This window comes from Ursus americanus, chromosome 3, assembly GCF_024610735.1.
Source record: "Ursus americanus isolate L20-20 chromosome 3, mUrsAme1.1.p, whole genome shotgun sequence".
In the NCBI taxonomy this organism is placed as follows: Eukaryota; Metazoa; Chordata; class Mammalia; order Carnivora; family Ursidae; genus Ursus; species Ursus americanus.
In genome coordinates, this window is record NC_142129.1 from 56,864,296 (window position 1) to 56,879,856 (window position 15,561).

Here is a 15,561-nt window from a genome sequence, read left to right on the forward strand (position 1 = left end):
GAAACAACCAAAGTGCCCATAAATGGTGAATAAAGAAAAATATGTGGAGTCTTAAAATCAAAACTCAAGTTCATGGTTATGGAGAGAAGGTGGGTGGTTACCAGAGGTAAGAGGTGAGGAGTGGGTGGGAGACATGAGTGAAGGGGGTCAAAAGGTAAAAAAGAAAGATATTAAAAAAAAAAATCTTAACAACTAAATTACCGTTTTCTCCCTCAAAACATAGTATGGAGGATTTCATCAACAAAATATAGGTAGAGAGTTACATATTTATGATTGTTAAAAACAAACCAACAATATATGAATTGTCTGTAAGAGTATTATGACTTACTCTAGGTGTAGGGCTTTGGTGCTTCTCACAGAATTTGAAGCAAGACTGGTGGTACTTTGAATGTAGTCTATTTAGATTGTTCTGCATTTAATCGGAGTATTGGCACAATGAAATATGCAGGATATATAAATCCTTCAGTTAAAAGTTAAGGCAGGGTTCTAAAATCTCTCAGGAGACTGAATAAACTTTAAAAAAAAGGGGAGGCATTAAAAAAATGCCTCAAAGTATTGTGGTTGAATTGGAAGATGTTTTCTCCTACTAAGGGTTCTACAGTGAGTGTGGTTAATTACTGTCTAATGTGAAATACATACGCGGCTTTAAAAAATATGAGAGAAGGTTAGAACAGGAAGCCTCTGAGCTTTATAGAGAACTGAAAAGAGACTAACATTATGCAGTGTGTCTTAGCCTGAGGCAAAAGCAGCTCATGGGGGTGAATATGGCCCAGCATTTTGTAGCAAGTTAGCGATGGGACACACCCTGTCAGCTGTGTTGAATTTCCACTCCTGTGTAAAGTAAGGTACAATGAGTATGTGTTGCAAATTGCACCTTTAGTGCTGAGCCAAGGAGCTTCCCCGTCCTCTTTAGTGCATATATTGATAAATTATATGTAGATAAGGATACATACATAATGATATAAAAAATTCAAGATGAAAAACACTGTTTACCTTAAGGAACGTTTTGAATGAAATGAATATATGAAAGGAAGAGCATTTTACCCTGGGGAGAACACATGCTTATCTCTAGCAGCTATTCCCTTGGAATTACTTTTTTTTTTTTTTTGGCTGCACAAGATGCTCTCAGAACCGCAGTGTTCAAGGTGCTTGTTACTTGACACCATTGAGTCCTGGCCACCTTCCCTTGTTTTCCCCCAAGGCTGTGATCTATTTGAAGATAATCAATTTCACCTGGAGTGAATTGGAGACCTCCCCACTGTGGGAAATGAGTGAAGGAAAACTGTTTCTTTCAGGTGGATGATTGAAAGGATGCTATGAAATATTTCTACTCTTGCAGGAAAAATGTGACAAAGTTAAAACCTGAAAATGAACTGGAAGGTCCGATTCCAGGCACTTATTTTCACTTTATTTTAACCTAGAAAGACCTCAAGATTCAAACTTCTGTTTTTCTTTGACACTGCAGCAAGGCATCCAGAAATGGTATTGGCTGGGGGGAAAATAAAATGGCTTTTTCATGATTTGGTAGTTTTCAGGCACTACACAAAATTGGTCCCAAATTGGTCCAATTTAGAGTTCGATCAGGAAGGCCATTTTACATCTTTTTGCTGTGTATATGAGTGATCAAGAGATAGCTTGTAGTCTCCAGTGTTACCACTCTGAGACCTTTAACAAGCACACTTTGTGGGGAAAAAACCCCACACAACAGAGACTCGCAAGATTGGGAAAGAACTCTTCAGGCATGTTTTGAATCTCTCTCTCTCTTAACCTCAAAACATAACACATGCAAAATTAACGAAAGGTATCTAACATCAGTCACTTTTTTCTAGGAATTTTGCTCCAGCTTTCCTGTGGTCCCAATGCCTACAAATCTGGATAATTTTAGCTCATAATGAACTTTATGACTCTTAAATCTTTTCATGAGGATTCTCTAGAGAAACAGTACCTCTGTGATGGGTTTGTAGGACAGACGATCTATTTTGATCTTAGGACACTCACATTTTAAGAGAGATTTCTTTCTTTAGCCTCTACATATGTTTCCTCCTACTCTTGATATTTTCACAACGAAAACTAATCAGCTGTGTGTTTTTTGTTTTTCGTATTTAATTTAGGCCTGTGTCTGTTAGATGCCTGTTTAATATCATGTTAATCCTTTGGGGGGAAAAATGTGATTTTGCTTACACTGAATAGCAGGGAATAACTGTCAACACTTAAGGAATAATAATTATTAATCAAGGAGGGAATGGAATTCCTTCAGAGGACTGAGACCTGGCGGTGGGTAGGAATCCTATATTTTATTCTTAGTGCTGTCACTGAACTTTTTTCTCCTCTAGTTTTTCTTGATGAATATATATTCTAATTTTTGTTACGAAAGAGTATTATTAGATCATGTTTTTTTGAGCATGAAGATTAAATTTCTAACAGGTTTTGGACACACTATCATTTCCTTTTGTGTTGCCAAGTCTATATTTTACCAACATGTTACCCTAAAAGGAGTCAGTACTCTTCCTTGTGATGTTGGTTGTATAGATGTGTTCTACTTTATATGTTTATTTACAGTTGAAAATGAAATCCTATGAACCTGAGATAACGTAAGGTGCTCTAGAACCATTAAGCGCCATAGAAGATTCTATCAGTGTTCATGCTGATGTGAAGCTGAGACTGCGGATTTCACATGTATTGTGCAAGAGGTACTAGGGTGCAGTCTTGCTGAGTTTCAGTCTGATACTCGTCATTTTGGTTTGGAAAAGGTTTTTGGGTAATTGGCTGTATTTACAAACAATCATCAATGATGTTCTTGTGGTTACGCAGTCCCCAGTTCTGCAGGAGAATTTTGAGGTAATTGCCTCTAATAAGAATTCTTACTGTTGCTGTAACTTTCTAATGTCCAGGGAACCTCCCTATCTCTTGTGCTTGCAAAGAACACAGACTTCAAGTTTTTAGAGAAAGACCTGTAAGTTTCTGGAAAAATATAATTGGTAACTGGCAAGTTGTTGAGACCTTTGTTAGAGCCATGTTTTTTGTTGCTTTATGTTAAATCCTTTGTTGTTGTTGTTGTTGTTTGTTTTTTTGTTTTTGCTATTCCTCTGCTACCTTTACGATTTCTGTTTCCTGTAACTTGAGCTTTAGTTTCCATAGCTCTTCAGCCATAAGAATAACATATGTGCCATTGTAGGTTTGGCTTCCTTGACCAACTTGCAGATTCTTTTTTTATGTTGTAGTTCAAATTTCTTGCAGATGGTATACGATTTACTCTGCTTTATTTGTCCACCCAGATCAGAAGCCGTGGATCATCTGATAGACGGGCTACTGTGGTGATAGGTCCCCACCAACAGACTGAACAGCAGAATGGGGTTGGGGAGGGAAGAAATGACAGGAAATAAAACAAGGTTGCTGCTGCTTTAGCTAGGACTGTGGATTAGGCATTCCCTTAAAAAAAAGAAAAAAAAAAAAAAAGAGGGACAGGGTAAGCACCCAATATATGTACTATACCCAAAGCCAGTTCAGGTATACAGTATGTCATCTGATGATGTCCTAATTGTGATAAAAGCAGGCAAATGGAGGCAAATACTGAAAACCTCACATTATTGTAGGTATTTCCACTACTGAGATAAAATGAGGATGACATTGGAATTGTTGTTTGACAACTCAGTTGTTACGTTGTGGGCAGATTACACAAGGAGAATAAGGATAGAGGTGGTGTAATGGAGAGTGTACTAGAGGCAAGGGCCAGTGTAGTATATGAAACACAAGGGTCTAAGCACATCAGAGGCTGGTGGGATGGCCTGGACCCTTTGCTGTTTGCCAGTGGCATACTCTGCCGATCCATGATGCAATCCATAGAACATGCAGAAAGTGATCTATCTATTGGGCTGTGTTTTTACTCCCGTGTTTCATATACTTGTTGATAACAAATGAAATCTCAACTCCTTGTAGCTAAGGGGATTTATTAAATTCCTTAGAATAGGATGTTAGCTATTACAGAAGAAATATTGCAGTTGAGGTGTCCCTAGATGATCTTCTAATGTGCCCAGATGATCCTGCTGTAATAATTTCTTTCCAGTCTGTAGCTCTCTGCGCTATGACGTTTGTCCAGCCCAGGGTCCAGGGTGGGTGAGGGACAGGTATGCAGGTCTTAGTTCATTCTCTGCTCAGCAAGCCTTTTGTGGATATATGTGTTAATATGCATGTTGGGTATACTACATTCCTTAGCATGTATTGCATATATTTGATAGACTGATTTAAAGACAAATAGGTGCTTTTGTTTTCATTGTTTAGCTAATGAGGTGTAACATTGCCAGTATATTTGACATCTTCAGTGTGCTCTTTTTTTGTTTGCATCCCTGTCCTGATGTGTTCCCTTCCCTGCTATTACTGTGTTTAATTTTGTGTTAATAATTTTCTTGCCTTCCTCTATAGTCTTAACACATAAGTAGAGTGTCCAAAAATTGCTTGGTTTTGAGTATTTTTATGAAGAGAGTCATACTTGTAATATTTGATTTTTTGTACATCTCTGAGATTCCTGTTGCATATATTTGTAGTCTGTCACTTATAGTTGCTTATTATATGATACACTATTCACCGAATTCTTCCTAGTTGCTATAAATTTGAAAAAAACATTTTCAACAACTTAGTTTGCCATTGCTGTATCATTGGTGTGAATACAACATCCACAGACATGGTAGTTCAACATTAATTTACACTTAGGGATCTGTGGGTTGGCTGAAGTTCTGATCTTGGACTTGGCTAGATAGCTGTGTTTTGGGGTAGAGCTGCCTCATATTGCAGGTGTAGGCTGTACAGTTTCCCATTCTTCACCCTTCTTTGACGAGCAGTTTATCCAGGCATGTTCTTTTATGGAGATGGCAGAAGTGGAACAGAGTGGAAACACCCAGGGTTTCTTAAAGTTTAGATTTGTAACTGTGACACTGTCACTTCTGCCTCCTATTGGGTAATGCAAATCATATGGCCAGACTTGCAGTGAATTCATTTTCTCCACCCTCAGGCTTTAGCCATCATGGATCTGTTTTCTGTCTCTATAGTTTTTCACCTTCTAGAATGTCCTACAAAGGAATCATAGATGTGTAGTTTTTTGTGTCTGGCTTATTACAGGAAAGCATAATGATTTTGAGATATAGTCATGCTGTTGTACGGATCAGTCTTTGTTCCATCTTACCACCAAATAGCTTTTTGGGGGTTCATATTTACCTCAGTGCCTTATCTTCAGGAAACTTTAATTCCCACTCTTAGTTATGACTTGTATTGGGATAGAGATCCAAAAGAACTCAATTCGTAAAAAAAAAGCTACAGAGTTTCATAGGTAATGTGTCAGTTAAGAGTTAGTGCTGAACTAATTTAGTGCAGAACTAAATTGCAAAGTGAAAGACTTGTAAAGGTGTTAAAGTGTCATGGAAAATAGGAGAAAACTAGAGATAAGGCTGAAGATGCTAAATTATTACAAGGAGTGAGCCAGAAAGATGCTACTGGGCAAGTTGTGTAGAAAAAAGGTGGGTTAATTTTAAAACTGTACTTCTGGTCAATTGTTAAAGTTTTAATTACTTACACTGAACTCTGGTTAAATTTTCTGCAACTTCCACAATGTGCCGATTAAAAAAAATAATCTTTTGAAATGATAGATGGTTCTCTTCAGTTCTCCCAGCCTATGAAACATACCTCTGATATGCCTGGGATGTCCTTGTGTTAAAATTGTCTGTGTGATTTTCCCCAGCCTTTCTCCTCCTTCTCAGTACCTAATGTATTTAATGCCTGGTAAATTTTCCATAAATATTTGCTTCGTAAATGTATATCAGTTTTTCTGATCATTCCTTTTCATGTTTTCCCCATGAATGTTTGGTATATATTTACAACTTCTTAGGAGTATTTTTACTAGATGTCCTACAGGTAACTTAAATCTAACTGATGCCGTTAGCTTAACCAATATACCTACTCTTTTTTTCTACATCTTTCAGGTTGGGTAACAATGTCACCAATCCTGTAGCTACTGGAATAACATGTGGCTTTGGATTCTCCCTTCTATTTCCTGGACTTATTTCAGATAATCATGATCTCTTGACATTCTGAAATCGGCCTTTTAAAGTTCTCTCTGCATAAATTTAAAGCTGCCTTGTGTCTGGGATTGGATAGTGCTGAAGGGTTTCCATTTTTCCCTTAGTTTATATTGGGACTAGAGAATGCATGTGTAGTATGTCCAGTCAATGTGTTTCTGGGCAACATTCTAATCTTAATTTTATCACTAACTTTTGATCAGTTTACTTTTCCAAAGATGGTCCATAAGAGAGAAGAATAGAATATCCTGGTGAAAGTTTTTAATAGTGCTTGACAATATTTGATTGTGAAGGTCAAAAGAATGGCTAAAAATAGGGTTTTAGAATTACTGGTGAAACTCATTTTCCCATGTTAACTTTTCTCCCCATTTATTTGAAAGCCAAGCAGGAAATAACATCTTCTAGGCAGTAGTCAACTGATACGAATGGCTAGTATTTGTCTCTAAGTTCATAAAGAATTTCCTTTGGGTAAGGTTGGCAAAAATGTAATAAAGTGACACTTTTGTTTTTCAGTTGATAGGTGCTTGAACTATATGTAACTTTATGAGGAGTATAACCTTATGTAAAATCATTTAAAAACTTATACACAAAGAAATCCTGTCCTCAGCCAGGTCATTTGTGCTTTGTTTTCTGAAGCATGAGAGTTGCTTCTCTATTATCAGCCTCATATGGGCTTAGTCTGAAATTGCTTATTTATTCATAAAATGATCTGATAAATTGTAAGAACCAAGCTTCTTGGATAACTGTCTGTCCTGCAATTCTAGAATGCATTGCATAATTCAAACAATGTAAATGTATGCAAAATGCTTAAAGTTTGATTTTCAAATGATAAATGGAATGCAGGTGTTCATTGTTTACCTAATTGTAAGATAGGCTATTTTGTTTCTACTTGAAACATTCTGAGCATGGCTCTGTAACTGCAGAGTGAGAAACCTGTGCAAGCATGCCTTTGATTTTTTTCTCTAATGTATATATTGTTCTTTGTTGGGCAAACTTCCCAGGCTGCCTTGCAAAAATAATACTATGAATGATGTTAAAGCTGGAAGGATAGATAGATAATTGGATTATTTGTAGCCATGGACCATGACATGATTACCATAAAACAATGGATCCAAACTTCGATGTGTGTTATAAAAGTTCAAACTTATAGAATCCTTTCCCAGAAAAATAACCGCATTATACACAGAATATTTTATTCAGAGGTTTTTCAGTCCCTCTGAGGCCTATTCATTTACCTCATGTTAACAACTTTGTTACATTTGCATATACTGTTTATGGGAATATAAATTGAAACCACCTTTATGGAAAATAATTTGAAATTAAAATGCACATACTCCAGCTTCTGGGTAAAGATAACTGACTGGACACTTAGATAATTTTGATCATTCCTGAAACCTAATTTAAAGCTACTAGAAAGCTGGGGTGCCAGGGTGGCTCAGTCAGTTAAGTGTCTGCCTTTGGCTCAGGTCATAGTGTTGGGGTCCTGGGATAGAGCCTAGTGTCAGGTTCCCTGAAGTTTCTCCCTCTCCTGCCCCCCAACCCCGTGGTTGCTCACTCACAAATAAATAAAATCTTTAAAATAAAAAAATAACGCTACTAGAAAGTGATTAAAAATATAGACCCACAGAATAAGGAGAATAAGGGGACAATGGTAAACAAATAGCTAGAAAGCAGGTGAATTAGTAAGTAACTGGCACATTAAATCTGAGAAGGCTCAATTAGAAGAGTGGTAGGGAAAGCTAGGAATTAAAATTATCTACAATAGAGTTCCCCAAAAGTTGAGGGCCTGGCAGCACCTTTAGAACTGAGTGAAGGGGGTACAAAATATGAAGGGTTCACTGGAAACTACTTAAGAAGCAGTTTGGTGTATAACTCACCATCTCCTCTCCATGACCTACTCCCTACCCCCAAACAAAGGAAGGTGAGGGGTGAAATATTTCCTATGTCTGGGGAAAACTTTGGGTATAGCTGATGGAATGAGTGCCTTGCCTAAAAGTGACTCACAGACCACGTGTTTACTAGTGGCTGAATGGGGAAAGCCATGGCCCCTTATCCCACTCAGCAGCTGGTATCTTGGTGGCTTTGCTTTCCCTCTTGGCTGAAAATAGGAAGAGTTTTGTTTGGAGAATCTGTCCAGTCTAAAAATAAAGACCTGAAAATGCTAACTTCAGAGGTTCCCCTGTAAGCATCTTAACCCCCATCACACTATGGTGAAGGTTACTGTTCATAAACTACAACTCTGCCCACATTGGTTAATAGCTTTTGAATCTTCCACTCTTAGAGGCTGACAAGTATTACTGGGCCATCTAAAGAATGCACTTCCTGTGGAAGATAGAGACTGAAACAGGGAAGAGTAACACGGAGGATGCAGCAAATAGGCTGGGAAAGAGAAAGGTTTTAAAAGTTAATGTCATTACAAAGATCAAGTTATTGTAAACAGGAAACAAGTTCACAGTGGTAAAAAAAAACAAAAACAACATTTAGAGAATAAAAGATCTGGGATAAAAGCAAATCTGAGAAATGCTTTCCCAAAGGACAAAAGGATGAAATACAGGAAAGAAGAGAAAATTAGAAGTACAATCAAAGAGAGCCAATACTCAATAACAAAAATTGTCAAAAAAGAGAAAATAAAGGGGAGGAAATGACAAAGAAATGAGGCAGTAAAAAGCGATTTAAAAACTTAACTCTTGGGGCGCCTGGGTGGCTCAGTCATTGAGCATCTGCCTTCAGCTCAGGGTGTGATCCCGGCGTTATGGGATCGAGCCCCACATCAGGCTCCTCTGCTGTGAGCCTGCTTCTTCCTCTCGCACTCCCCCTGCTTGTGTTCCCTCTCTCACTGGCTGTCGCTCTCTCTGTCAAATAAAAAATAAAATCTTAAAAAAAAAAAACATAACTCTTAGGCTCCCTTTCTCAGAAAGCTATTAGAGGATTTGTTCCGTAAAAATGATGTGATCATTCAAGAAAGATTACATGGGATACAGAAGAGAATGGATGCATGACAGCAGAGAGATGTAGATTATCCCCACAACGATGGTATAGGGCGATTTTAGAACGATAGTTGTGTAACTGGACAGAAAGCTCTGAAGACTCCAAGGGTGATTACTTCAGGAATATAAAATTGGTGAAGTGCCTTGTGTCTAAACATTTGGAGAGTAGAACTAAACAAATACCTCAGTATTAGCTGTTGAATGAGTCCTAAGTATATAGAAAACTAAACACTTAGTTTAGAAGATAAGTTCTAATTCCAGGGAAGACAAAGTCTTGTGAAAGAAAGGAATTCTAATCTATGACTTAGCTGGGAGGAATGCTTACATAGTGATGTAAACACTCAATACTGGTTTAACCAAAATTATGACGTTGAAGGGATGGAGAACAGTAAGTATTAGTGTGTATTGTGGTGAGGTTGGAAGGAGGGGGGACAAAATTAATTCTTCAACAGATGGCCAAAATTTCAGAAGATGAAGAGTATGTTCACAAGTATGTTCAGAGATAGGTTGTGGTAAGTAGGTTAGTTGACTCCAGTTTTTCAGTCCTCTGACACTGTTCTACTCATGTGCCCTTGCCATGTCCTCTTGGTGAATGAAGTATATTTCTCTGGTTGGTGATTCTGGATTGGGCCTTCTAACTTGCTTTGGGGTTTTTCACAGACATGATTAGGCAGAGGCTTAAATGTGATTTGCTGTTGGACTTCCCCTCCTGTGGTTCTAGTATTGCCATTAGGCGTACACTGGTTGGTTGCAGCCCCTCCAGTTTGTCTTGCAGAGGGTGACCAGTAGGTCAGAGCTGCTACAGCCAACTCAGCACTGCAGCTAGAAGCGCAGTTGTCGCAGCTAACCCACAGCTGTGTGAGGGAGATGGAAGCTTATTACTACATGCCACCGAGATCTTATCTTTGTTCTCCTGCAATTGTTGACTGTTAAACATGGAAATGAATAATAATCAGTTGAAAGAAGGAGAAATAATTGCATCTGGAGATGACACATTACGGTGAAGTGGACGAGGTGAACTATTTTACAATGAATCTTGTAGGGATATTTGGTTCTTCAAACCATGTACACTTAAAACTGATAAAAGTAAAATTGAAAAGGGAATCAAAAATAATAGTCGGAGTTCATAAAGGAGATCTAGTGGATAGATAATGGATGGAGGCACCTAGGATGCTACTAATAAGTTTTTAATGCCTTCAGTTGTACTTCCCTGATTTTTTTTTTTAAGGACAGTCTAAGAAACTGGAGGTTTCCAACCAAGATCAAATGGTAGTTTTATGGTGTTGGATGCCTCAGTGAGTTAAAAGGGCAAGTTTAATGTGCAAAGAGAGTAAGAGAAATGATAGATTGAGGTTCTGATCAGAGATTTGTGTTGTAGAAATTAAAAATGTCAGAAGAACCAAAGATAGAGGTGGATAGGTATGGGGGACTGGCAAAATGGATGAGGGGGAATGGGAGGCACAGGCTTCTAGTTACACAATGTGTAAGTCACTAGGATGAAAGGTACAGCATAGGGAATATAATCAGTGGTATTGGAATAGTGTCCTGTGGGGACAGATGGTAGCTCCGCTTGTGATGAGCAGAGCATAATGTATAGATCTGTCAAATCACTGTCGTGTACTTGAAACTAATGTAACATTTTGTGTCTGCCCTACTTGAATTACAAAAGAAAAAACAAAAACAATTGAAATAAAGGAGCAGGTAAGGGAAAAGGAACAAAATAAAAGCAAGTTTGCAGGGTTGAATCGGTAGGGGGAGCAGAGAGCAAATTCCAGGCTAGTTACCCTCACACCCTGGGAGGAGCCGCAGCCTCCCAGCAGCTGGCCAGGTCACTGTCACTGTGACCTTGGGCAGCGAGGCGGGGACCCACCAGCTGCTGTTGACGCCCCTGGTCAGCACTGCCCACAGGAAGGCTGGCAGCTCGGGCTGTGGTGCGGAGAGTGCCGGCGTCTGGCAGCAGGGACAACAAAGTGATCCCAATGAAGGTTTGGGAAACAGTAAAATGGTTCGGTGTAAGGAACAGATACAGTTTCATCAGGAAGGACACCAAGGAAGATGTGTTTGTGCACCAAACTGCCATCAAGAAGAACCTGGGAAGTACCTTCGCAGGGTAGGAGATGGAGAGACGGTGGAGTTGGATAATGGTGAAGCAGAAAACGGTGCAGAGGCAGCAAATGGGACAGGCTCTGGTGGAGCTCCGGTGCAAGGCAGAAAGTATGCAGCAGACTGGAACCGTTAGAGACTCTCTCCATGTGGCAGTGGTCGGCCACACAGTTACCAGCGGAATTACCAGAAGAGTGAAAGCCGGGGGCAGAACGAGGGATAGGAGAATGCTCCCGAACGCGGGGGCCTCCCACAGTGCAGGTTCTATCACCCTACTACCGGCGGAGACCCTATGGGTGCCCACGCCTCTGTATTCCGGCCCTGTTGAGCAGGGAGAAGTGATGGAAGGTGCTCACAACCAGGGTGCGGGAGAACAAGATTGACCACTGAGACAGAATGTGTATCGGGGTTATAGACCAAGATTCCACAGGGGGCTTCTCACCAAACAACCTGGAGAGGATAGCAACGAAGAACGTAAGGAAAATCAAGGAGGTGAGACCCGTGGTGAGCAGCCACCTCAGTGTCCATACTGCTGCAACTTCAGTTACGATGCAGAGGCCCAGAAAACCCTAAACCACGAGATGGCAAAGAGACAAACGCAACCCATCAGCAGCTGAGAATAAGGTCCTGAGGCTGAGCAGGGCCGGGCTGAGTAAATGCAGGCTTTTACCATCTCTACCATCATCAGGTTAGTCATCCAACACGAAGGAATGAAGACGAAATTCCAGTAATGAGAAATAAACAAAAGACCAGAGCTGAAGACCTTAAGTCCTTGCTTTTTGCCCATTGACCAGATATATGGAACTATCTGTATTATCTCTACAGCGTGGGATTTTTATTATTTTTACCTAGAGATGTCTCTTTTTTGTAATGATAAAGGTGTTTAAAGAGAAAAAAATGCCTCGTTTTTCTCAATACCTCTTTATAAAGGTTTTTAAATAGTTTCATATCTGGTCAAGTTAGGATTTTTAAGAACCTCATTTTTAATTTGTAATAAAAGATGGTAGCCTTTGTTTTAAATTTTTAAGTCAATAAACGACAAGCATCTGTTAGTTTTTCAATAATCGTCAAAAACCCCAAGTTTCTAGGATTGATTATAGTAAGTAGTTCAGGTGAAGATAAAAGGTCAAGGAAGCTTCTAGAGGATCTGAAAGTTTTTGTGTATAAACTTGGAATTCAGCCAGTGTAATGTCAATAGTTAGAATAAAAAGGAAGTCTGATCCATGTGCATAAAACTGCAGAGCCTGTGAAGTAGTGAGAGATGATAGTACTATGAAGACTAGAAGATTTTGCCAGATGGCATAAATTCTGGAAGGATAGGACTTTTTCATGGAAGAACAGTGGGGATATGGAATGCTGACTCTGACTTCAAGCCCTGTCAGTAGGTGGTTGGGAAAGGCAGTAGGTACCGCTTGAGAATGATGTCAAGCAATTAGTGTATCTTCAGATGTAGGAGGTGAAGAACCTGTTAGGTCATAAGTTGGAGTGTACTGCAGCATAGCAGAATGGTATAGTAGAAAGGGTAGAGGAGGAGGGTAACTATGGGGTGAAGATCCATGAAGAAAGACTGAAAAATGTGGGACAGCTATTACTTTGGCATTAGTCATAAAACTTTACTACTACACACTGGAAAAAAACAGTAAAGGAATATATAAGTAACAGAAAGCTTCAACTATGTGTGATTTACAGAGTACTTTAAAATGGGCAGAGAAAATCCATTACTCTGATGGTCACATATGAGAATTCATAATAGTTAAACACTTTTTTTTTGTATCTTTATTCTTCCAATTACAATCCTATTTGTTCTCATTTTTCTTGATGGAAACTGGTGTAAAGGAAAGCAGAAGGAAAAGATCAGTACACATGGTCAGAGCTACTCCAATATTGGTACAGAAGAAATAGAACTTTACATAAACATTAGATGTTATCAAAAAGCTTCTGGCTACGTGTTAAATCCCGATTTGTATAGTTATCTAAATTCATAACCAGTATCCAGCCTTTATCAAGGAATGGCCATAAACTAGACACTAAACCAGACACCTCACGTGTCTGTTCCTTTTAATAATTCTCATTCTCCATTTCTTAAAATGGAACAAACAGGAACAGATGACTTAAATACCTTCTCCACAACTTGTCATGTGGAAAGATCATAGCTGGGATCCAACTGACTCCAGTTGACCTCACTGTCCATGCTCTTGAACACTTGGCAATAGGGCTCACATTCATGAGAGTATACATATACTTCCATCAATTCAGCAAACCCATTTAAGGAATTGTTATACATTTTAATATACAGTTTGCAAATTTCTTCAAATTGTTAAAAGAAATTGAAAATACCTTTTATTTACTATGATGCCAGAGTTCATGTTTTGTAATAGAGTAATACACATAAACTGTTATTTTCAAATTCAGTGTTTAGATTTTTAAATGTTCTGTAACTTAATTATCAGAATATTAGATTGGTTTGTTGAAAGTATGAAATATATTGTTTTTTGTTTTGTTTTAAAGATTTTATTTATTTGACAGAGACACAGAGAGGAGAAGGGAACACAGGCAGGGGGAGTGGGAGAGGGAGAAGCAGGCTTCCCACTGAGCAGGGAGCCTGATGCAGGGCTTGATCCCAGGACCCTGGTAGCCGAAGGCAGATGCTTAATGACTGAGCCACCCAGGCACCCCGAAATATATGTGTTTTGAAACAAAATCCTTAACTCAGAAACATCTGTTTCTTGGGAATACTCACGTTTCATATAACATTATACTGTATAAATGTTACATGATTTTTTTCAGTATGATACACAAGGACAGTGTACATGTAGTAAGGGTAAAAAGAAAGCCTGTGTGTCAACTCTGTCCCTTGGTCTTCCTTCTTAGAGGCAGTTTGTCCTGAGACCTTCCAAAGAGATTCTCTTCATTATTAAACTACGTCTGCGCATTTCTTTCCATTTGTAGGCCCCTTCCTGAGGAGGCACAGGGCCTTCTCTTACTTGGTTTCTCATTCTGCCTTGTGCATAGCAATCATCTTGAGACTCTGCTTCACTACTGTGTTAGGATATCCTGCTTTCTATATCCTAGGTCTTCAGTTGACCCATTATACTCTCCAATTTTATGGAGCACCATGGCCTGAGAAAGAGTGCATGGGGAAAACTTCTGCTTTCCTATGCCTGTAAAGAGCTTAGAAACTGTCACTCCTTTCTAAAAACAACTGACAAGTTGAGCAAATTGAAAAATCAGCAATTCTTTTTTAGAGCCATCAGAAGTGAGGCCACAGGGCAAACTGCTGTCCTCACAGACACAAGTGAAATTTAAAATATTTTGAACTAAACACAAATGAAAACACTTATTTTTAAATACAGCAGAAGCAGTCCTTAAAGGGAAATACATGGTGTTGAATGTACATGGTAGAAAAGAAGCAACATCCAACTGAAAATCTAAAACTGCATACTCGGGAATTAGGAAAACAGCAAATATATTCCAGAGTAAGCAGAGAAAGATGGTAAAAACTAGAGCAGGGATGAATGAAATGGAAAACTAAGAAAACAATCAAACCAAAAAGCTGACTTTTTGAAAAAATTAGTAGAGTAACTACACCACACAAAGAAGAGCATACTCAAATTACTAACCCAGACGGGAAATAGGAGACATCTTCATAGAACTGATAGAAATAGGAATAATATGAACAACCCTGTCCTCAAAGTCGATACCCTAGATGAAATGGAATGATGACGTGAAAGAAACAATCCACCAGTTCACATGAGAATAGACAAACTGAGTAGGCTTATGTCTATGAAAGAAATAGAATCAATTTCCTAAAATAGCCTGAAATCCAGATGCACTCACTTGTAAAATCGAACAGATGTTTAAAGAAGAAATTATTTCAATTCTCTATATTCTCTCATAGAAGATGGAAGCAGAAGGAGGGATTGCTAACTCATTCTGATGCCAGCCTAATAGTATAAGTGGATAAAGACATGATAAGAAAACAGCCCATTGTCATGAACATAAATGTAAAAATCCTCAACAAAACATCAGCAAGTAGAATTGAAGAATGCATGTAAAGAATTAAAGACTTCAGCCCAGTGAGCTTTATCCCAGGTATTCAAAGCTAGTTCATCTATAAAAAATCAGCTACGGTACATCACATCTGCAGGCTGAGGAAGAAAAAAAATATTACAATATATGCAAGAAAAGTATTTGACAAAATCAAGCAGCTATTCATAGTAAAATATTAGCAAACTAGAATAGAGGGAGCACTTCCTCAATTTGATAAAGATTAGGTACAAAAAACCTACAGCCAACATCATACTTTTTTCTTTTTTAAAGATTTATTTTAGAGAGAGTGGGCACGCGAGTGGGGTGAGAGAGGGAGACAAGTAGACTTCCTGCTGAGTGGGGAGCCCAATGCGGGG

General features: G+C 38.7%; 1 protein-coding gene and 1 pseudogene across 4 annotated transcripts in view; both read left to right on the plus strand.

Moving 5' to 3' along the window:
* Window positions 1–15,561, plus strand: part of CRPPA (CDP-L-ribitol pyrophosphorylase A) — a 304,902-nt gene that overhangs the window by 74,956 nt on the left and 214,385 nt on the right. The window lies entirely within an intron of this gene.
* On the plus strand, window positions 10,942–13,535 carry LOC148110399 (Y-box-binding protein 1 pseudogene; annotated as a pseudogene).